The following is a 24,936-nucleotide window of genomic DNA, read 5'->3' on the forward strand; positions in this document are numbered from 1 at the left end:
CCACACTGAGTCTTCTGGCTGTGAGCACTCCCTATTAAATGGTAGTTATACCACTACGCTATCCGTTGGCGGACGACGTTGAAACTATTATCAATACATCTACTATACCCTAGGTGGCGTATGCCTTCGCGGCTCAAAATTCACGTCTTTTTTCCAGCTGTACTAATTTTTTCCCGACAGTGTAGCAGTTAACTGATTCAGTATTAATATTTTCGGCTGTCATTATAAAACAATTTGTATATCTCATAATACATTCAGAAGCAAAGCACGTTCAGATCAGAGCACATCTGCATCTGTGCACTAATGTATCAGCTGTTCACACATATTATGACATGGATTTATAAGCAAACAGTGCATTTCTGCACTAATTGTACGAGACGTACATGCTGAAAAGTAGTTCCTCTGAATTTTTTATGAGAATATTCTTAAGGATTTTTACATAAAACGAACGTCATTAATATTCTAAATCTTTATTCTTCATGTTTACAAGTTTGCAGCCCTCTGCTGCTTGAGGGCTTGAATTGTAGCGTGTAATTTGGGGCATAACTATGTCGGTGCGTGAGAAACAGAATGCTGTAATCGAGTTTCAAATTCGAAGAGTTCGTCTACACATGGAGGAGCGTCTTCTTCAGCATGGCAATGCCAAACAGCAAACGAGCGCTGCAACATATGCTACGAGGGTAATCCCAACAGTAAGGTCTCCTATTTTTTTACAAGTACATAGACCTGTTTATTTCTATAATGGTTTACATCAGTTTACAGCTTGAACATTTAGTTATTATTTTTCGACATAATCACCATTTCTGTCGATGCATTTTTGTAGACGCTGTGGCAGTTTTTGTATGCCCATGTCATACTGCAAGTATGCAAGTACTATGACAATTAGGCGGGGGGTCAGGAAACTTGGATTTCATGATCGAGCGGCTGCTCATAAGCCACACAGCACCCCGGTAAATGCCAAACGACGCCTCGTTTGGTGTAAGGAACGTAAACATTGGGTGATTAAACAGTGTAAAAACGTCGTGCGGAGTGACGAATCACGGTACACAATGTGGCGGTCCGATGGCAGGGTGTGGGTATGACGAATGCCCGGTGAACGTCATCTGCCAGCGTGCGTAGTGCCGACAGTAAAATTCTGAGGCGGTGGTGTTATGGTGTGGTCGCTTTTTTCATGGCGGGGGCTTGCACCCCTTGTTGTTTTGTGTAGTACTATCACAGCACAGGTCTATATTGATGTTTTAAGCACCTTCTTGCTTCCCACTGTTGAAGAGCAATTCGGAGATGGCGATTGCATCTTTCAACACGATCGAGCACCTGTTCATAATGCACGGCCTTTGATGGAGTAGTTACACGACAATAACATCCCTGCACAGAGTCCTGATCTGAATACTACAAAACACCTTTGCGATGTTTTGTAACGCCGACTTCGTGCCAGGCCTCAGCAACCGTCATCGATACCTCTCCTTAGTGCAGTACTCCGTGAAGAATGGGCTGCCATTCCCCAAGAAACCTTCCATCACCTGATTGAACGTATTCCTGTGAGAGTGGAAGCTGTCATCAAGGCTAAGGGTGGGCCAACACCGTATTGAATCCAGCGTTCCCGATGCAGGGCGCCACGAAATTGTCAGTCATTTTCAGCCAATTTTGATCACATAGTGTATTTATCTCATAGCAGAATGAGAAACACAACTTTCACTAGAAAGGTAAGATGCGTGATTCCGCCAAAAGTAAGGAGAGTTAGAATTTCTCGTCTTAACTACAAATCATTATAAAGCGATCCCTAGCTTAGTTGGACAGTGATGAGGGAAAAAACTGGTCGTTGTGTTGGTCAAGAGCCCATCCCAACAGTCATCTTACTTGATTTAGAGTAACCACAGAAAACCGAATTGAAGATGACCAGATGTATAATTTAAACCTCTCTCCACTTGAATTGACTCCAGTGTCCTAACCACTGTATCTCTTTGACGAGAATTTAACATTCCGTGTGGACATGTTGCGAATATATTGACATTCAAATTGAGAGTGTGCTTTAGTTGCATTGTTACCTTCTATTTTTGCCCTTTACTAATTATGGCTATTGACCTATTCTGGCCTCAGTTTCGTCTTTTGGTTGACCTTCTACGTCCCTCTTTCCTTTGGAATTATTGTTTCGTTCATTCGTTCCAGAAATACCTTCCAGTTTTGTTTATGTTCGTCTATTTTGCCATTTACTGCAAAAATATTCAGTTTTTCTCTAATGGTTTCATTATAAATCATTTCTAACTTATTACACCCTTTGGCAGCTCGTAAAAATTCAATTTCAAACGCCTGAACACGGCTAGAAGCTTTTCTTTTCATAACCTAGTTTTCACCGTCACACAGTCGAGCACGAGTAGGCATCACCTTACAGAATTTCATTTTTGTGTCTCTTCTGATACTTTGTAATGTTCTCCTTACGTTACCTAAATACTACAACACCATGAGTGGTACTATCACAATACTGCGAGTGTATCAGCGTTTATGTTGTTAGATCATGTTCTCTGCATTCGGGAGGACGACGGTTCAAACCCGCGTCCGGCCATCCTGATTTAGGTTTTCCGTGATTTCCCTAAATCGCTTCACGCAAATATCGGGATGGTTCCTTTGGAAGGGCACGGCCGACTTCGTTCTCCATCTTTCTACAATCCGATTGGACCGATGACCTCGCTGTTTGGTCCACTCCCCCAAATCAGTCAGTCAATCAACCTGTTCACTGCAGATAGGAGGATGTGTAACGTAAAGCGTAAAATTTAGAGGGGTGTCTATCCATATGTTTTAGTTTTCTGATGTAATTGAAGGGGCGTAATTTGGATTTTTTTTTTTTTTTCGGTCGAGGCATTTGAAATTGTACAGTGTCTGAGACTTTGAAGTGTAAACAAAACAGTTGCTGCGGAAGCACAAGGATGGCGTTATTCAATAAGTATTTGGAAACTGCAGGGCATGGGGCATACAAGTAAGCTGGTGGCTAAATTAAGACGCTCTTGAAACATACTGTCACATCACTTTTAGATCAGTGTACTTGTTATTTAGTTCAATGTACTAAATCATATTAAATAGCGACTTAGGCATCTTTGATCTTATTTTGGGCTCTAAATTTGCGACTATAAAGAACAAAAACTTTTATTAGTCATATTTAGCTGTGTAAGCTGTCGGTGAGTATATTTAATATACAAATTAATGAATATTTTTGTCCGAAGAGATTCCAATTATCGTCATTAGACTACTAAATTACTTTAGAGGAATTAAGAGAACGTTCAGCAGGAAAGCTGGAGCAACATGTGCGGCTGAATTTTGGACGAAGCTGTTCAGGGACGAGCACTCACCTGGCCCACAGCTCGAAAACAAATTTTCCTCCGCCCTCGCCGTCAGCCTGACATTTGAAACTACGGCACATCACGCCTTGCGTAGCACTGATCACACATTTTATTCCTATCTGTTTATGTTTATGCGTTTCTCATCTTACAAATTGGTATCATTAAGTCCTTTCGTATATCTAGCTGGTCTTTCCTTTCGTGATTTATACACATCTTTCGAGTTTTTAAGGTACTGAGATAAGAAAAACAAATATTCTCCTTAGCTCTGTAAGATTATTCAGTAGTCATAACAGTGTTCGGCCGCGACTGTTATGTTAACAAACGGCGGGACCGCTGGAGTCGCGTAATAATTGCTGTTTATGGAGGACAGGCTGCAAGTGGAAGAAACCTGTCGCAATTACAGGCGAATTGGGACCGGTAATCGGTGGTCTACGACAGAAAAGCGAATGATGGCCACACAGCTGTCCATAATTAGTTCGTAAGGAGGCTAAGTTTAATGCAGTCGTCATAATATTAAATCGGTCGCCATCTGGTTACCGCCTGAATTACTGACCAGCTTAGGTGAATCTCTGAGCGGTGAAAAAGATTGTTTCAGTGCGCTTTAAATTCTGAGCAACGATTTTCTAAAGATTATTAACTAGCTTTACTTAAGAACGGACGTAGTTAAGAAATAAGGAAACGTCGCTATGTGCCTTGGGCAACAAAACCAATGACTACTCACAAGCTGGGAAATGTTACTGCCTCTTATGTGTCGTGATTGTAACATGTGTGTAGGATCTCTAATGAGAAAAGGATTAGGTATTAGTGTCTACATTGGATGACTCGACGTTACATTCGGTGGGGGGACGATTCTGAGTGTAGATAGAACAATATGGATATGAATATCCCTGCAGTGATTCCAAAAAGACAGGAAATAATTCTAAGACGAAAATTTGCTTGGGCTGTACAGCTAATCTTCTCTGCCGATGTAGTCGATGGCGTCTGGGAGTGGCCACAGAGGAACGCGAGTAAAATTTAAAATGCATGTTTACGAAGTATAATGTAAAAAAATTGCGCTACGAAATGCAAAATCCATTAAAGCTTAACAAAACGGTTCATTATACGGAAGTGATCATTTTCAGTGGAACACAGAGCGTACCTCTTTTGTATGAAACGTGGAGCTACAAAGATAAGTAACGCAGGGGTAAATGAAGACAATACTCTTTGAATCTGAGAGGAAAATGTCATATCTCCACAGTTTCTGCAACTGAGTACTCACATTAATAATAAGTACATTTTCCCAAGAAATTCTTACTCCAGACTAGAAATGGTGTAGTTGTGCTCCTAAGACACGGAAGGTTTTAGTGCGCCATACAGTAAATGGTAATGTCAAGATAAATACAAACCAGGAAACGTTGAAGGCAATTACATGAAATACACTGTTTACTGAAGCGTTAACCCTATAAAATCTTAATTTATGTAGGGTCCAATATCTTGTGCGCAACTATGCCTGACTACGATCACAAATATTTGAGCAAATTGTTTACTATGAGCAAAATTCATGATGAAGGCAACCGTAGCCATTATATTATAACGGAAAACTCTTAACTACACCAAAAAATCGTTCAACTAGTTAATCATATTTTGACTTGATTCAAGTACTTTTTTTAAATCCAAACTGTGTAGAATACCAGATGTGTCGACGAATGCCTTTAATTACAATCAAAAATTCATCTAAATTTTTAAAAGTTTCAATCCCCCAGCAACTGTCAGTCTTTGGTTCATTTTCAGTACTATTGTAAATTTTACGCGTTACGTCATTTTCAAGTACCTAAATATATTTGTTTACTGACGATCATCAAAATGTGCTTTAACCAATATTTTCATGTGGTTTCTTACACTATGGACCCTGTCATCTTGGAACATAGCGACACTATTGGGAAAAAAAATACTGCACGATCGGATAGATTTAATCAGTGAAAATGGTCGCTTAATCCTTGGCAGTAATGCGATCTTGAAGAGGTCCATGGAACACCATGTTATGGCTGCCCAAATCATCACCGAACCCCCACCATGTTTCACTCATGGGACGTAAATTCGCCAAGTTGGAAACAAGACTCATCCGACCAAATTACTTTCTTCCATTGCTCCGCAGTCCAACTTCTAAGGCATCGGCACCACATTTTCCTCTAACGGCCAATTGCATCACTGACGAAAGGTTTTAAAATTCTAGCTCATCCGGCAATGCGCAACTTACGGAGCTCCCAGGGAGCTGACAAGGTTATCGAGTGCGACTTTCAGTTCTGCAGTGACTTTTGCAACGGTCGTCCATTTATTTTCCGTCACAGTCCTTTTCCGCGATTGTCCGTCACTATCATTCACCACACACTCCGTGCGCGTTGTGACTTAGCGGGTGATTTTCTTCCTTTTTCACTGTATGATACGATGCCTCTTGAATCACCAAACACATCGGCTACGTTGGTTACGGAAGCAGTCACCACACGAGCACCAACAATTTGCCCTGTTCGAATTGACTTAGCTCCGACATAATACGCTCACAACTACACCGAACACTATTTTGACCATGACTAAAACATGTAAAAAAAAAATGGAAATTTGTGGTAAGGTCTTATGGGACCAGACTGCTGAGATCATCCGTCCCTAAGCTTACTCAGTACTTAATATAACTTAAACTAACTTACGCTCAGAACAACACACACACCCATGCCCAAGGGAGGTCTCGAACCTCTGACGGGGAGAGCCGCGCGGACCGTGACAAGACTACTGAGACATCGCGGCTACCACCCGCGTCTCACATGCAACATATTGAAGTCATAGCACAGGTCGTTCGTGGTCAAATAGAACTGCACAACCTGCTTGGCTAGCATCTGCATTTATGTTCAAGCATCATTTCTCGCGATGTTTCCATATTTTGTCCAACCCCTACACGTGCACCAGTATTTCGGCCGGTCTACCAGTACACTTGCTATCAAAGTGACTACACCAGAGACCGTCTAGATCACTCTGAACATCGAGTGACATACTATATTGACAATGGTATCGTGCTTTGTTCACCGTATCAAAGTGCGAGAGTCCTAATCTGTAAGCCGGCCAAAGTGGCCGTGCGGTTCTAGGCGCTACAGTCTGGAGCCGAGCGACCGCTCCGGTCGCAGGTTCGAATCCTGCCTCGGGCATGGATGTGTGTGATGTCCTTACGTTAGTTGGGTTTAATTAGTTTTAAGTTCTAGGCGACTGATGACCTCAGAAGTTAAGTCGCATAGTGATCAGCGCCATTTGAGCATAATCTGTAGATGCTACCAGAGATCTTGTTGCTTGGAACATTTTTATGAAGCGACTCGCTAACGCAGTGTAAATGAATGACTGTGAAGAGTTATTTCCTTTAGATTGTATAGACGACATTGTTTAAATCAAGTACATTTGTCGGAGTTGAGCTACACGTCAACTTGATTGGCATGATAAAACTGAATATCGAAAATCGTTAACGACATTGCACAATAATTATTTAGTTGCTTAGATTTCATCATATATAACTGTTGCAGAATCTCAGTACGAGAAGGTTGTTAAAATAATACTGAACGTGTGTCTGCGTGAAGCTGAGATATTGCGTACTAATATTACTTACCCTTTTTTGGGGATAAGACAAGATACGTTTTTGAATAAAAGTTCAAAAGAAGACGGGCAGACGTGACCCCGTCCCCCCTCCTCTTGCCGCGCCTTCAACATCTCGCGAATAGCATGTCTCTGGTTGCCACTCCGCAGTAGAATACTATCTCGGGCATTAGGCGGCGGCAGTGGGGCTGAACGTTGGTCACAGGCGGAGGGAGTGACAAACAACTGGCGCGCGTGAAGTTTAAAATCTGTGCTTCCAGAAGGTCATAACTGCAAGTTGTCAGAATTATATCCCAAATTTTCGCACGGGCTCCATTGCTTGGGCTGATATCTTGTAAGTGTGTTTTTTTCCCCTTAAAATAGGAGGCAAGCTAGTGAAGTTACCTTCTACATCTACATCTACATCCATACTCCGCAAGCCACCTGACGGTGTGAGGCGGAGGGTACCTTGAATACCTCTATCGGTTCTCCCTTCTATTCCAGTCTCGTATTGTTCGTGGAAAGAAGGATTGTCGGCATGCCTCTGTGTGGGCTCTAATCTCTCCGATTTTATCCTCATGGTCTCTTCGCGAGATATACGTAGGAGGGAGCAATACACTACTTGACTCCTCGGTGAAGGTATGTTCCCGAAACTTCAACAAAAGCCCGTACCGAGCTACTGAGCTTCTCTCCTGCAGAGTCTTCCACTGGAGTTTATCTATCATCTCCGTAACGCTTTCGCGATTACTAAATGATCCTGTAACGAAGGGCGCTGCTATCCGTTGGATCTTCTCTATCTCTTCTATCAACCCTATCTGGTACGGATCCCACACTGCTGAGCAGTATTCAAGCAGTGGGCGAACAAGCGTACTGTAACCTACTTCCTTTGTTTTCGGATTGTATTTCCTTAGGATTCTTCCAATGAATCTCAGTCTGGCATCTGCTTTACCGACGATCAACTTTATATGATCATTCCATTTTAAATCACTCCTAATGCGTACTCCCAGATAATTTATGGAATTAACTGCTTCCAGTTGCTGACCTGCTATATTGTAGCTAAATGATAATGGGTCTTTCTTTCTATATATTCGCAGCACATTAGACTTGTCTACATTGAGATTCAATTGCCATTCCCTACACCATGCGTCAATTCGCTGCAGATCCTCCTGCATTTTCCATTGTTACAACCTCTCGATATACCACAGCATCATCCGCAAAAAGCCTCAGTGAACTTCCGATGTCATCCACAAGGTCATTTATGTATATTGTGAATAGCAACGGTCCTACGACACTCCCCTGCGGCACACCTGAAATCAATCTTACTTCGGAAGACTTTTCTCCATTGAGAATGACATGCTGCGTTCTGTTATCTAGGAACTCTTCAATCCAATCACACAATTGGTCTGGTAGTCCATATGCTCTTACTTTATTCATTAAACGACTGTGGGGAACTGTATCGAATGCCTTTCGGAAGTCAAGAAACACGGCATCTACCTGGAAACCTGTGTCTATGGCCCTCTGAGTCTCGTGGACGAACAGCGCGAGCTGGGTTTCACACGATCGTCTTTTTCGAAACCCATGCTGATTCCTACACAGTAGATTTCTAGTCTCCAAAAAAAGTCATTATACTCGAACATAATACGTGTTCCAAAATTCTACAACTGATAGACGTTAGAGATATAGGTCTATAGTTCTGCACATCTTTTCGACGTCCCTTCTTGAAAACGGGGATGACCTGTGCCCTTTTCCAATCCTTTGGAACGCTACGCTCTTCTAGAGACCTACGGTACACCGCTGCAAGAAGGGGGGCAAGTTCCTTCGCTTACTCTGTGTAAAATCGAACTGGTATCCCATCAGGTCCAGCGGCCTTTCCTCTTTTGAGCGATTTTAATTGTTTCTCTATCCCTCTGTCGTCTATTTCGATATCTACCATTTTGTCATCTGTGCGACCATCTAGAGAAGGAACTACAGTGCAGTCTTCCTCTGTGAAACAGCTTTGGAAAAAGACATTTACTATTTCGGTCTTTGGTCTGTCATCCTCTGTTTCAGTACCATTTTGGTCACAGAGTGTCTGGAAATTTTGTTTTGATCCACCTACCGCTTTGACATAAGACCAAAATTTCTTAGGATTTTCCGTCAAGTCAGTACATAGAACTTTACTTTCGAATTCATTGAACGCCTCTCGCATAGCCCTTCCCACATTACATTTCGCTTCGCGTAATTTTTGTTTGCCTGCAAGGCTTTGGCTATGTTTATGTTTGATGTGAGGTTCCCTTTGCTTCCGCAGCAGTTTTCTAACTCGGTTGTTGTACCACGGTGGCTCTTTTTCCATCTCTTACGATCTTGCTTGGCACATACTCATCTAACACATACTGTGCGATGGTTTTGAACTTTGTCCACTGATCCTCAACACTATCTGTACTTGAGATAAAACTTTTGTGTTGAGCCATCAGGTAATCTGAAATCTGCTTTCTGTCACTTTTGCTAAACAGAAAAATCTTCCTACCTTTTTTAATATTTCTATTTACGGCTGAAATCATCGATGCAGTAAACGCTTTATGATCGCAGATTCCCTGTTCTGCGTTAACTGTTTCAAATAGTTCGGGTCTGTTTGTCACCAGAAGGTCTAATGTGTCATCGCCACGAGTCGGTTCTCTGTTTAACTGCTCAAGGTAGTTTTCAGATAAAGCACTTAAAAAAATTTCACTGGACACTTTGTCCCTGCCACCCGTTATGAACGTTTGAGTCTCCCAGTCTATATCCGGCAAATTAAAATCTCCACCCAGACCTATAACATGGTGGGGAAATCTACTCGAAATATTTTCCAAATTATCCTTCAGGTGCTCAGCCACAACAGCTGCTGAGCCAGGGGGCCTATAGAGACATCCAATTACCTTGTCTGAGCCTGCTTTAACCGTGACCTTCACCCAAATTGTTTCACATTTCGGATCTCCGTCAATTTCCTTCGGTACTACTGCACTTCTTATCGCTATAAACACGCCTCCCTCTTCACTGTCCAGCCTGTCTCTGCGGTATACATTCCAATCTGAGTTCAGAATTTCATTACTGTTTACATCTGGTTTCAGCCAACTTTCTGTCCCTAGTACCATGTGGGCATTGTGACCGTTTATTAATGAGAGCAGTTCTGGGACCTTTCTATAGACGCTCTTGCAGTTTACTATTAGCAGATTAATATTGTTATTCCCCGTTGCATTTTGCCTACTACTACCTTGCCGCGTCTCAGGAGGCGTCTTGTCGGGCCTAGGGAGGGAATTCTCTAACCTAAAATACCCACATGTGCACTCCACACGTACTCCGCTACCGTTGTAGCCGCTTCCTGCGTTTAGTGCACACCTGACCTATTCAGGGGGACCCTACATTTCTCCACCCGATAGCGGAGATCGAGAAATTTGCACCCCAGATCTCCGCAGAATCGTCTGAGCCTCTGGTTTAAGCCTTCCACTTGGCTCCAAACCAGAGGACCGCGATCGGTTCTGGGAACGATACTACAAATAGTTAGCTCAGATTCCACCCCGCGAGCGAGGCTTGCCGCCTTCACCATCTCCGCCAACCACCTGTATGAACTGAGACAAAATGGCTCTGAGCACTCTTGGACTTAACAGCTGTGGTCATCAGTCCCCTAGAACTTAGAACTACTTAAACCTAACTAACCTAAGGACATCACACACATCCATGCCCGAGGCAGAATTCGAACCTGCGCCCGTAGCAGTCGCGCGGTTCCGGACAGCGCGCCTAGAACCGCGAGACCACCGCGGCCGGCACTATGAACTGAGGATAACCTCTGAACCCAGACGGCAGGAGTCATTGGTGTCGACATGAGCAACAATTTGCAGTCGGGTGCACCCAGTGCTCTCTATCGCCACCGGCAGGGCCTCCTTCACATCTCGGATGAGACCCCCGGCAAGAAGACAGAGTGAACACTGGCCTTCTTCCCCGACCTTTCCGCTATTTCCCTACCTTTTGAGTGCAAATGTCATGTGGGTAATTATTACTGCACAACCAGCATCATTAGTGTAGCAACATATCGTGAAGTTCAAGTCGCATACATTGCTACATCGCATAATCACAATCAATGTACAAGCTATGACGCATACATCAAAATTGTTTTGATCAATGTACAGCTAACATATGTATTTAGGTACTTAAAGCCGCAACTGTACGATAGTACAAATAATGAATGAAAAACTGACTGGAGCAGACGGAATGAACTCATTTAAAAAATTCTTTGCAACTATAGACTCAGGCTCAACGCAGATCAGTCACTTATTTATTCATATTAGTGAGGTGTCGGACGGTTTCTAGGTTTGGTTCAAATGGCTCTGAGCACTATGGGACTTAACATCTGAGGTCATCAGTCACCTAGACTTAGAACTATTTAAACCTAACTAAGCTAAGGACATTACACACATCGATGCCCGAGGCAGAATTAGAACCTGCGACCGTAGCAGCAGCGCGTTTCCGGACTGAAGTGCCGAGAACCGCTCGGCCAGGTTTCTAGGTTTAGCAGGGTAACTTTCCGCTGTAACATTTCAATTCTACGGGTGATTATGTTCAGTATTTTCCTACTCTAGAACTTCAAAGATCGATTATCGCTCCTTCTGCCGGGTGTAGTGCAGCAACTCGACGTGGCAAGGACTAAACAAATCGTTGGAGGTCCCCTGCAGAAATACTGAGCCGTGCTGGCTCTATAACCGTCAATACTGGCGAAAGTGTTGCCGGTGCCGGATTTTGTGCACGAAATGACCTCTCGATTACGTTCCATAAATATTCGATGGGATTCATGTTGGGCGATCTGAGTGGTCAAATCGTTAGCTTGAATTGTCTTGAATGTTCTTCAAACCAACCGCGAACAATTGTGGCCTGGTGACAAGTCGCATTGTTATCCATAAAGTTCCATCGTTCTTTGGGAACATGACGTCCATGAACGGCTCTGCACATAGTATACAAGTAAGCAAGATATAGAAGACCCAGTGCATCCCATGTAAACACACTCCACACCATTATGGAGCCACCACCAACTTGCACAGTGCTTTGTTGACAACTTGGGTCCATGGCTTCGTGGGGTCTGCGCCACATTCGAACGCTATCATCAGCTCTTAACAACTGAAATCTGGACTCATCTGACCAGCCAATGTTTTCCAGTAGTCTAAGGTCCAACCGGTATGTTCATAAGCCGAGAAGAGGCGCTGCAGGCTATGTACTACTCTTTAGCAACAGCGCTGCATTGCTGCCATAGCACAACAACGCCAAATTTCGTCGTACTTCCGACATTGATTTCTGCGGCTATTTCACGTAGTGTTGCTTGTCTGGTAGCACTGACAACTTCACCAAACGATGTTGCTCTCGGTCGATAAGAGAAGGCCGTCGGCCACTGCGTTGTCCACGGTGAGAGGTAACGCCTGAAATTTTGTGTTCTCGGCATATTTTGAAACTGTGGATCTTGGAATATTGAATTCCCTAGCTACTTCCAAAATGAAATGTCCCATGCTTCTAGCTCCAACTATATTCCACGTTCAGAGTCTGTTAATTCCCGTGGGTGTAGCCATAACCTCGTCGGCAACCTTTTCACACGAATCACCTGAGTACAAATGACATCTTCGCCAATGCACTGGCCCTTTACACCTTGTGTACGCGATACTACCACCATCTATGTATGTCCATACCGATATCCTATGATTTTTGTCACCTCAGTGTGGGTACCTGATGTCCATTGTAACGAGGGTATGGTGCAGTGTTCTCCTGTTTTGTACACCATAAAGATCTACACTTGACGTCAATTGGTGGTCGACGTAAGTGGCTTGTTAAGTAGATATCGATACACAGTTTATCAAAATTACCTATGTGCTATATTACAAAGCCTGTCAAAATGTAAAGCAAAATATTTTCTTCGTAATCCATATGTGTTTACATTCTTTTATCGTCGAAAAGACGCCATCAGCAATCTTAGATCTGTCCAAGTACAACTGTTTCTGGAATTTTACCTGCTTGTGCTTCTTATAGACTTAGGAACTTTCTAATTGTCACATTTCGGCAGTTTCGTAACAGCAGGTTTTCTTGTTAAATGAAGCGGAGGAGGAGATTAGTGTTTAACGTCCCGTCGACATCGAGGTCATTAGAAGACGGAGCACAAGCTCAGATTAGGGAAGGATGGGGAAGGAAATCGGTCGTGCCCTTTCAAAGGAACCATCCAGGCTTCACCTGAAGCGATTTAGGGAAATCATGGAAAACCTAAATCAGGATGGCCGGACGCGGGTTTGAACTGCCGTCCTCCCGAATGCAACTCCAGAGTCCTGACCACTGCGCCACGTCGCTCGGTTAAATGAAGTGACGCCACGGTATTTGGATATTTAAAAGTGTCATTGCAGAACAGTAACAACAAAAGGCACGTCCATTCATTTCCGTAGTAAAATGAATAACAAGTACTCGTAAGCTAAACTCTAATAATACATCGAAAGAAAAATTTCCATTATTTACCATGCTAAAAAGTAAGTTACATACTGACCTATTATGCACTGCCTTAAAAAACAAGTGAAGCACGCAGAATCGTGATCGAATGACAATGTAACTTCGTACACGCACACATCATCGGCGGGTTTGAAAATGAACAAAGTTTCAATTATCTGTGATAAGTAGAACGGGCCCCAGAATGCATTAGTGTTGTTCGTGCTTATATTTTTGACCAGGCTTGGTGGGATAAATAAGGGGCGTGAAGAGCGTCAGATGTTGAGTGATCACTATGAAGGAAATGGAGACGCCACGTACACGTGTGAGACAGCTTTAGCAGCACCTGACAGAGCTTGAAAGGAGCCTCGTTGTGGTGGTCTATTCAGCCGTATAGTGGATTTTTGCAATATCCAGGTCTGTGGGACAGTCGGAGGTGACAGTGTTGGACTGCACGATAACGTGAAGGCTTCTCGTCAAGCTTCCTGTCAATCACGTCTGTCCGCCGCAAGGGAGTTTCGTCGTATTCTGCTCAAAGCACATCGTAACCCATTCAGATTTGCGCGTGCTATCCGAGAACAAGTAATGGACTCCCTGCAAAGTTCCGTGTTATTCTGTACGACTGGTCGGAGACTATGAGCACCCCGACTAGGGAATTTCCGTCCCATGCGTGGCCTGCCGTTAACATCAGAACACAAACGTCTGCGTTTGAAGTGGTGCCGTGACTGGGAAGCATGGAATATTGATGAATAGTTTCAGCGTTAAACCGTGGCTCTACACTACCCCAGACGACTATCTTCGGCGAGTATGGCACACGTCACATTCCTCCATTGTTTGGAAGAGGCGCAGTGGTGACACTCCCCGCATCATGATGTGGGGAGCCATCGAGTATGACTTCAGGTCACGACAGGTAGTGCTTGACGGAACTCTGTTGGCACAGAGGTACGTTACGGATATCTTGTGTCCTCAAATGTTGCATCTCACGCGACAGTATTGTGGTGCCACCTTTCATCAGGGCAATGCACGCCCACACTTGGCACGTTTCTCTATGAACTGTCTGTATGGTTCTGAGGCACTCCCATGGCCAGCGAGATTCCCAATGTGTCCCAAATAGAACGTGTGTGAGATCAGCTCGAACGTCAACTCCGTTCCAGTGCCTTTGCCCAGGATATCAAGAACCAGTTAGAACAGTTGAGTTTGTCTCAGGATAGCATACAACTGCTTTATGGCACCTTTCCCAACCCAATCAGTGCATGCATCCAGACAGAGGGGGGTATGACGTCATACCGATGGGTGGGCTGTCGTGTTCTTTCCATATCTGACTCGATTTTGTAATCACCGAAATAACACCACATACCCTCTCAACCAGTGACGTTTCATTTTGTTTCCTCCTCCCCATTTGACTGCTTCACTTTTATTGGCAGGCAGTAAAATAAATACGGTTATTCAATGAAGTTTAAATCTGACAAAAAGAAAACTTCAAAAAAAGAAAGTTGAAGAAAGACAGCAAAGTCCTTCAACAAAATTTTAAGAAACTTCCAGCTTGACATTTTAATATTTCACAAATATATAAAGTGTGTTTTCTCTACCGCTACTACCATCGCCATCCCTTGTGAAAAATACGTTACATATACGTGCTCTGGATTGCACTTCTTGTGAACTACTTAACAACAAATATTCTCCGCTAGTGTGTCAGTAGCGGCATATTAACGATATACTTTCGGTTTTTGAAATTTTCAATTATTAAGCTCTTCCCGTAAGAACTCATGTGATGAGGAGCGAAAATATTTAAACTTCTCGGTATATTCAGAATGGTTTCCTAAACCTACAGTCCGCAGCTCGTGGTCGTGTGGTAGCGTTCTCGCTTCCCACTCCCGGGTTCCCGGGTTCGATTCCCGGCGGGGTCAGGGATTTTCTCTGCCTCGTGATGACTGGGTGTTGTGTGATGTCCTTAGGTTAGTTAGGTTTAAGTAGTTCTAAGTTCTAGGGGACTGATGACCTAAGATGTTAAGTCCCATAGTGCTCAGAGCCTAAACCTACAGACTACACCAAATCATCAATTCTGAAAAAATATCGCTGTAGAAAGTTCGTCTCTTAGACGCTCTTACTGAACAAATTTAACAGGACTAAAGCAGATGGCTTCCATATCTTTTCGTTTACATGGCTCTTTTACATGGCTCTTTGACATGACGTAGTCTGCTAACAAACAGCAGAGCGACGACTACCGCCGTTCACGGTTCGATAAACCACAGCGCGTATGGTTTCACTAATTTCCGTTTCAAGACAAATTAACAGGACTTCCTTCAGTAGAGGTCTTACAGGCAGTCTGTAACTTCTAGCGCAGTTGGCGGTGATGCATTGCTGTTTGGCCTGAGAAAGCGCACTGTAGACTTATATAAATCAACGATGCCCGCCTCCCACTAAATACTATTTGTTGCTGTTCCTCCACACACAAAGAGACAATTGCTACGTTAATGTACTGTTATCGGTACAAAATTGTGACTCAGGGAAACAAATAGCACGCTGATAAAATTTTAATGTAGTACAGTGATCACAAATAGGTTATTACGAATTTACTTCCAGCAGAATGAGTTAGAACTCTCTCGAGCGTAAACTTATTTGTAAGAATTTTGGTTTCTTCTCGCCAAGAAAAGTTAGCGGTGCACAAAGTGACACACGAGACGGCACAGTGCTCCTTAATCGCTAGGCGCACAATTCGTTTGGGCGTGCTGTAATCCTCGAATGTGGATATCCGATACTTCTGCACTATGCACCATTCCCACTTATCTGTATCCAGTATACCTGAATTATCTATTTTGTATATCGGCATCCCTCCGATGCTTACTTTCCAAGGCTACCTGTACTTCCTTTCTCCATGTTCTCCTCGGTCTTACTGGATTTCCTCTTTCATAAATTCCATATTTTTGCACAACACCTTTCCTCCTCTATACTTTCAAGATATTCACACCACAGCTGCCTATTTACATCTATACAGTTTATTGAACTTCTTTCACCGTCATTCATTCATTTAAGTTTGTATTTCGCATATGGATCAACCGCGATGGTTTAAAGTTTCAGTTTCTTCACACTACATACTCGTATATCTCCAGACTTTGCGATTCTCTCCCTTTTCTTTTTTCTACTAACGTCACATACGTCTTACTTATAGGGCGTAATTCTTTCAATAGTTGCATAATACGTTAGCTTCTTTAATTCATTTAATTTCAGAGCAATGAATTAAACTGAGGCATTGGATGTGTGTTTAGATAACCATATGGTCATGTGAGGTTTGACACATACCAACAACGCATTTAAAACGCGCACCCAGAGATGAGAAAGGGCTCGAATCCGTAACCCACGCTTCATGAGCAAGCGGCGTTATCTGAGCACTAGAACATTGGCGACAGAATATTTTCTACTTTTCCGAGTGACACTTGCTGCTATTTGACTGTTTATGTCTTATTTTCTGCCCTGGACTCAGAAATCATAGTATACTACAACTTGGTTTATGAGACTTTGTCTAATGTATGTAGGACAGCCGCATTAAACATATAGCGACGTAGCTCAGTGGTTAACACAACGGACTCGCATTCGGGAGGACGACTATTCAAATCTCCGACCGGCCATCCAGATTTAGGTTTTTCGAGATTTGTCTAAATCACTCGAGGCAAATGCCAGGTTGGCTGCTTTGAAAAGGCACGGCCGATTCCCTTCCCCTTCCTTTCCTAATCCGAGTTTGTTCTCCATCTCTAATGACCACGCCGCTGACGGCACGCTGAACTCTAGTCTTTCGTCTTTTAGCTGCAATACGCTGATGAATGCTCGCCTGTTTTAGTATAGCAGTATGCATTTTAGTGAAACTCACAAGCACTGGTTGAACCTCGTCTGGATTTCCGTTACTAATGGCATCTCCGTCAACAGGACGATCAACTGAAATCTACATCTACATCTATATCTACATCTACATCATACTCCGGAAGCCACCTAATGGTGTGTGGCGGAGGGTACTTTCGGTACCACTACCTGATCCCTCCAACCCTGTCCCACTCGCGAATAGTGAGTGGGAAGAATGATGGTCGGTAAGCCTCTGTTTTGGCTCTAATTTCTCGAATTTTCTCCTCGTGGTCAATACGCGAGGTGTGTGTGGGGGTAAGTAATATGTTGTCTGTCTCCTCCTGAAAAATGTTGTCCCGAAATTTCAGTAGTAAATCTCTCCGTGATGCACAACGTCTCTCTCGTAACGTCTGCCAGTGGAGTTTGTTTAGCATCTCCGTAACGCCCTCTCGCCAGCTAAACGATCCCGTGACGAAACGCGTCGCTCTTCGTTGGATCTTCTCTATCTCCTCTATCAGTCCTACCTGATAGGGATCCCAGATAGATGAACAATACTCAAGAATAGGGGGAACAAGCGTCTCATACGCCACTTCCTTCGTGGGTGAGTTACATTTCCTTAAGATTCTTCTGATGAATCTGAGTCTTGTGTCTACTTTTCCCACTATTTGTTTTATATGGTCTTTCCACTTAAGGTTGCTCTGCATAGTTACGCCTAGATATTTTCGGCAGACGCTGTCTCCAGCTGTTTGTCATCAATAGTGTAGCTGTACAGTAGTGGATTTCGTTCCCTAGGTGTGCGCAATATATTAAATTTGTTTACGTTCAGGGTCAACTGCCAGAGTCTGCATCATTCATCAATTTTCTGCAGGTCGTTCTGCAAATTCTTACTATCTTCTAGCGTTGCTGCTTTGGTATAAACAACTGCGACATCTGCGAATAGCCTTAAAGAGCATCTGACGCTTTCTACTAGATCATTTATATATATTGTGAACAGCAACGGTCCAATCACACTTCCCTGTGGTACTCCGGATATTACCGTTACATCTGTTCCGTTAAGAGTGACGTGTTGAGTTCTATCTGCAAGAAAGTCTTGAATCCAATCGCAGGTCTGCTCCGAGACTCCGTAAGCTCGTGTTTTTTTCTTTAAACGGCAATGTGGGACGGTGTGAAATGCCTTACTGAAACCAAGGGACACAGCATCAACTTGCTACACAAACTGGTGAAGCTATATTCAAAAGAGTACAGACTACCTCCACCAGTCATAGGGACATACCACTGTGCGCTCTTCGAATCAGTACTCATCTTGGCAGCTAGCACGTGGGCACACAGACTGAACCTGGTCACCAACAAAGCATCAGTCAGACGAGGGCACAGAAGTGTCCTACTTAGGCTATCTGGAGCCATAACACGGTCAAATGCAGAGCTGCAAGGAACTAGTTAAAGATGGGGAGACTAGATAGGATACACACTATAACTGGTGTATTTATACAGACGACACGTCACCTTTAAATTTGGCGTTTGGATATGTGGCAAGGTGATTGGGATGTAAGTGACAAGGGACGAAGATTACACGACTTCCTCCCTGACATAAGGGAACGGTTGAAAATGAAACATATGGAGCCCAGCCGCGGTATAGTACATCTGTTAATCGGCCACGGACCTTATACCACGCACTTAAACTGGGTGAGTCTGAGATAGCCATCAACATGAACATGCGGGGAAGAAGGTTCCCCAGAACACACTGTTTTTTTCTGCGGGCAATGCGCGATCAACAGACATGCACTACACTTAAACTACACAAAAAAGACATACATGTATACACAGCAATAAGAGACGAAGAACAATGGGTACAATAAAACGTATTGACAAACACTATTGCAAAACAACACATGAAGGGTACCTGCGGACACGACATAACACACATACCTATATGCAACGTAACAACAATCTCTAGAGGGTGGACAACGACTCCCACAGTGACAGCGAAAATGATGACACCGAAGAGAAAAACAAGGAGAAAGACGCGATGTGACAGTAAATAAGCATAAGGTGCTGGCGATCTAGCCAAGAAAGCATCAAATGCCATACACGGATGAGCATCTAAGGTTAATACATAGGATTAGCAATACTATTTCTCTACTACTAACCACTTCGCTGTGACGGGCGGTCAACAGCTCTAAGAAACCATTCCGAGGTATTCACCGCCAGTCACAATCGATGGTGGCACCAAAAAATCTCTTCTCTGTCCTATCCTCTTTTTATATTCTTCTTAAAAAATAACAAAATTTTATTTATATTTCAACCTTGAATTATTGTTATTTTAAAAAGTATTGTTCTTTGTAAAATGTTATAGATAAAAACAAAAGAAAAAAAGACTACAAAAAAGATGAAAAACAAAAAAAGTAAGATGTACAACCTATTTTAAAACATTAGGTGACAAATCTATAACTTGGCAATAAATAAATAAAGGTCCGACACGATATTAGGACGTATCCCATGACTTTTGTCACCTGAGTGTAGTTTATCGTATGACGGTGGCAGAGGCACTTGGAGTACGTAGTCTCTGGCACTATTTCGATTCTACTGAACATTCACGTGACAGATTTAGAAGAAATCGGGACTTTTTTTGTACCTTAAATGTCAGCATGCGAATGGAGAGCTCGCACCTTTCGATTCTGCCGTTTACAATAAGATTAATTTTCTGTTTTCCGTTTGAAAATACTTCGTCCATGATGAGGCATTACACTTTAACCGTCCTCAGTAACGTGTCACTTTGAATTTCAGAATCAGCGAGGCGTCTCCTTCGTTAAGGCGCTGGACTCGCATTCGGAAGGACCGAGATACAGACCCCCCCCCCCCCCCCCCCCAGAGAGCCACAGTGTTAGATTTTCTGTGGTTCGCTTAAAGCACGTAAGGAGAATTGCTCCTTCTCTAATGACTTTTTCGTCGACGGAATGTTAAACACTAAGCTCCATTTATTTCTTCATTGTCAGATTCATAAAAAAAACTCGCTGCGGTGTGTCTGCGACAGCTTACACGACCAGTTTATAAGAATTAAGCACTCTACTATACAACGTTTGTATGTGTACACAAAATGTGCTATATTTTTATGCTATAGGTTCGTCCCTGTATATGCGGCTGTTCGAAAGTTACACAAAATGTGTTACATTAAAAATATACGTTCTTCCCTGTATATCCAGCTGTTCTAAAGTTACGTCTGATTTCTGCCAATGCATTTTCCGTATTGGATCTAGGACTGACCTACAACAAAATTACTCTCCGAAAAACGGCGTCACGGCTGTTATTCTTGATTGCTCCTCGTAATCTTCGGCGGATCGCCCAATAACGTTGAGTGCTGATAGACTGTCCATGTTGGATGAAAGCCATGTTCACGTTAAAGCACAATGCTGGAAAAACCTCCCCAGCGTAGACGACGATCTTGTGCTGCAAGGATTCTTGAAGAAACTGAAGGAGAACGGGAGGCATATAATGGTCAACCCACGTTCCATCGAAGAGAAATGAAAGCATCGTCACCGTCATATAACGAAACAGATGTGGTGCTGGTGCGTCTAATCATTGAAGTTCCATGTTATCATAAAGCATCGGTAGTACTTAGTGTGTAAATCCGATACTATGGAGTCTTCATTTCTTGGCGGGTCCTTAATCTAAGATGTTGACGAGGATTAATGTTGGAAATTCCTTATCGATCCCTGATTTTATGTCGTGCCTTCTCAGCATTCTCTGTGACGAAGATCCATTAAAATTATTGGTATATAGCTTTTGGGAAGGTTCTCACTTCGAACTCTGGTGAAGCGTGTGCGAACTTATCAGCTTGCTTTCAGCTTAGCTCATGGAGCAGATACGCGGAAGTGCCTTGAAGTCTGTGACGTGGAAGCCTTTCTGAAATGATAAATGAGCTCGCTCGACGAGGGTCGAAGCAAAGGCGGCTCTCTATTAAGAGCAGCTGCATTAAACCGCAGTTCAGAAAGTTTATCCCACACTGTGGCGGTGGCTCTTAAGCACTAACGTTATACCACTAAACTGAAACGAAAATTCGATGCACTTCCAGAGTTTAAGTTTTTTTCCATCTAAAGAGCTTCGATGTGGAATGGTGCCTATGACACTCCGCTGGGTGTGCCACCATCTTTCACAGCTAATACAATTCATTTCTGCTGACGCAATAGAGGATGGTAAGTGCACACTGGGACACAGGGATGTATGAATTAACACATATTTATCTTATTTAGGCATTTAGGTACGTGTGTTATCTATTCCCCGATGAGAGGCTATAAAGCTGTCTGGCAAGGGGACCGCGCCTACTCGACATCACCGATGAACAAATTTATGTTATGCAAAGTATGCATGGCTTGGCGACAAATGAGAGTGACAGTAGTTGGAGCTCCATATGACCAAGCGTTTAGAAAAAAATAGAATTTTTGGCGCGTGTCGGGGGAGTCATGAACCATTTATGTTAGCATAGTTTTCAGGTAGCGGTTGGCACAGCAGAAATAGCATATAACGGTAAGCTGCTTGTCGCTGACTCGAGTTCCTTAGCGGAAACCTTTTTTATTTTCAGTTTTTACATTATTTACACTACAAATAAATCTAAATAAAGCTCAATGTATTGTATTTATTAATATTTTCAGAAAAGTCATGAAAAGGACAAGCAAAGGAAAATTTGGGATTGCAAATTTTCAGGCAAGGATTGTAAGGCGTACACAGGAACTTGGTGTATAAAATCAGATTCAATTACTATTTTACAGTTGACGATTTACACATGCTCTGGTAACAGTTACCACAAAAAATGTGGGGAAGCAGTAATTTACTCGCAACATTGCACATGTTATAAACGCCGCATGTTTAACATTACATGACCGCCTTCAAGTTTCTATACAAAAATGAACGTGGTTGACATTCATAAAATGTTCTTTCTCACATCGCATAGTGTAGCAGAAACCACGCATAACGCACCATTAGGCCAAATATTGGCGAGGATAGCTAGTGATGTAGAATAGAATGTATTTCGATGAAGACTTCTCGGTATGCGATTCCTTTTTTCTCTCTCTATGAAATAAGAAGAGTTTTCAAACATTTTTGATCAAATTATTTACCTGAAAATAAAAATAGAGATGGCAGTGTCGCACTAACGGATGCACTTTAATACTGCGCGACGTCAGTCCTTCTTCATCTCGAAAAATTTTATCGCATAACTATTTATATGTTTGTTCTCTACACGTGTCAATTAAGAGGCTACATCTGTTTTCCTGTACGTAGTTTTTCATCAAATCAGTAACAAAATGTAACTGTGCATTTGTTTGTCCTCCCGAGTGAATTACTGGATTTTTTCTCCTGAACGTAGGGCCTCATCACAAACGTCAGAAAATTTTTGTGTAGGCTGTTGTGCTTCCAAGATTTAGACGACGTTGGTTGGTTGGTTGGTTGATTTGGGGGAGGGGACCAAACAGAGAGGTCATCGGTCCCATCGGATTAGGGAAGGATTGGGAAGGAGGTCGGCCGTGACCTTTCAAAGGAACCATCCTGGCAGTTGCCTGAAGCGATTTAGGGAAATCACGGAAAACCTAAATTAGGATGGCCGGACGCGAGATGAACCGTCGTCCTCCCGAATGCGAGTCGTGTTTTTGACGACGTAATGACGATATTACTATACAGGACGAACATTACTAAAACCGACAAACTGCAGGGTACAAGCCCCTTACGGCATGGAATTGGAGGAAAATGTGTCCGAAAATGCTTCGTTGCTAACGGTATATGGCGCTGACGAATGGAAGTTGGTCTGACCACGTGCCATGTGTTCCTTGTGTGTTGCAGGTTGTGTGATTGATACAGCGTACTGTAAGCAGCAAAATGGTCTGGTATTCATGTCACGAACAAGCCGAAATTGTGTTTGTTAACGGCCAATTAGATGGAAACGGTCGAGAGACAGCACCAAAACAAGTACCCTCACAGACACCAACCATACCTCACAACGTTTCAACTCCATGTTCGTTCGTCTGTCTGAAAGCACCCATGATCATGCAAACGCCCAAAAAGGACTTGAAACGTTGTGTGATGTGGTTGGCGTCTGTGTGGGTAATTGTTTTGGTATAGCCGTGCTGCCTCTCGACCGTTTCCATCTGCTTGGCCGTAAAGAAACACCATTTCGGACCATTCACTGGTTGGTGTCAACAGCAGTCGTGTTTGACAGAAATATTCAACTTACACTGCGGGGAAAAAATGCAACTCCGTCAAGGACTGTGTCCTGTTGTTCATGGGGATAATATGTGCATACTGTCGTCATGTAGTGTTAGCGATTCATTTGTCAAGGCCATCGGCAATCAGATGGTGCTCAGGAGGCCTGACTGTGCACCCTATGTTTTGACACTGCTGGCAGTAAGTGTTCAGACTTTAGACGTGAAAAGTGTTCTAGCATTCATCTAGGGTTCAACCATGCTCCACCGCCGAGTACATTCTCCTGTTGAACAGCTTCAGCTGTTTGAATCGAGTCACATTGTAGGCATATGGGTTACTGGATGGAGTTATCGACTGACTGTTGCACATGTTGGGCACAATGTATCGCTGGTATGTCGCTGCTTTCAACAATGGCCTGTGGAACATTCCCATAACTATAACCAGGTTCTGGACGACCACGTGGTACAGACGCACGTCGAGATCGACGCACAGTGCGAGCAGTGGCGGCAAACCCGTCTTCATCCCGGGACGAAATCCGGGCACATGTTGCACCTATTGTGAGATAAGGGACCACAGGGAACCGCTGCTTGCAGCAGGATAAAGATCACGCATGCCTCTGGCCACGTGACCACTGACACCGCGACCCGCCATGTATGGCTACTCTGGCGTGGCGAAACAGTTGACTGGAGAGTGGACTGCCGCTATGTTGTCCTCCGTGATGGGGACAGGATCTGTCGGTAGGTCGGTGATGAACATATACGTGTATGGCATAGAGTTGGTGAGCTGACTATTCGTGAGTGCATTCGCCTACGACACAAGGTCCCATCCCAGGCTTGATAGTGTGTGGGTCCATCAGATAGAGCTCGCGATCACATTTAGTGTTTCTACAGGTTAAAGTAACCGGTGCCCGCTACATTGCACAGGTTGCCATTTGTTCGACGGTAGATGACGTGCTTTTTCAGCAGGACAACGCACATTCACATACAACCGCTGTGACGCAACGTGCTTTTCGTGGCGTGCAAGAACTGCTGTGGCCAACAAGATCACTAGATCTCTCCCCAATTGAACACGCATGGGACGCAATGAAGTGAGAACTTACTCGTGCACCAGTGCCTGCAGGATCCATTGCCGAACTGCAACAAAAAGCACAAGACGCTTGGCACAATGTATCGCAGGATGCCATTCGGCTCCTTTATGATAGTTTGAATGTGATAATACGCGCCTACATTGCCGCTGAAGGATGGGGGGTGGAGGGGTGGGGGTACACTGCGTATTGTTGTGACTGTTTGAGCACCCTTTATTGTGAGATGTGTTTTTCACTTGGTCTGAATTTGTTGTCATACACTCCTACAATGACAAATTACCTCTCACCTCACTTTTTTCGGCACTGTATTTGAATTATATATGTGTGGCAGGCTGTACGTCATTACCGTAAATACACAGTGTCATCATTTATACGTATATATGACGTATGCGAGTTTGTGAGCCCCATGGGGTAGCCGTGCGGTCTAGGACGCCTCGCCACGGTTCG

Source organism: Schistocerca piceifrons, chromosome X (assembly GCF_021461385.2).
Source record: "Schistocerca piceifrons isolate TAMUIC-IGC-003096 chromosome X, iqSchPice1.1, whole genome shotgun sequence".
Lineage (NCBI taxonomy): Eukaryota > Metazoa > Arthropoda > Insecta > Orthoptera > Acrididae > Schistocerca > Schistocerca piceifrons.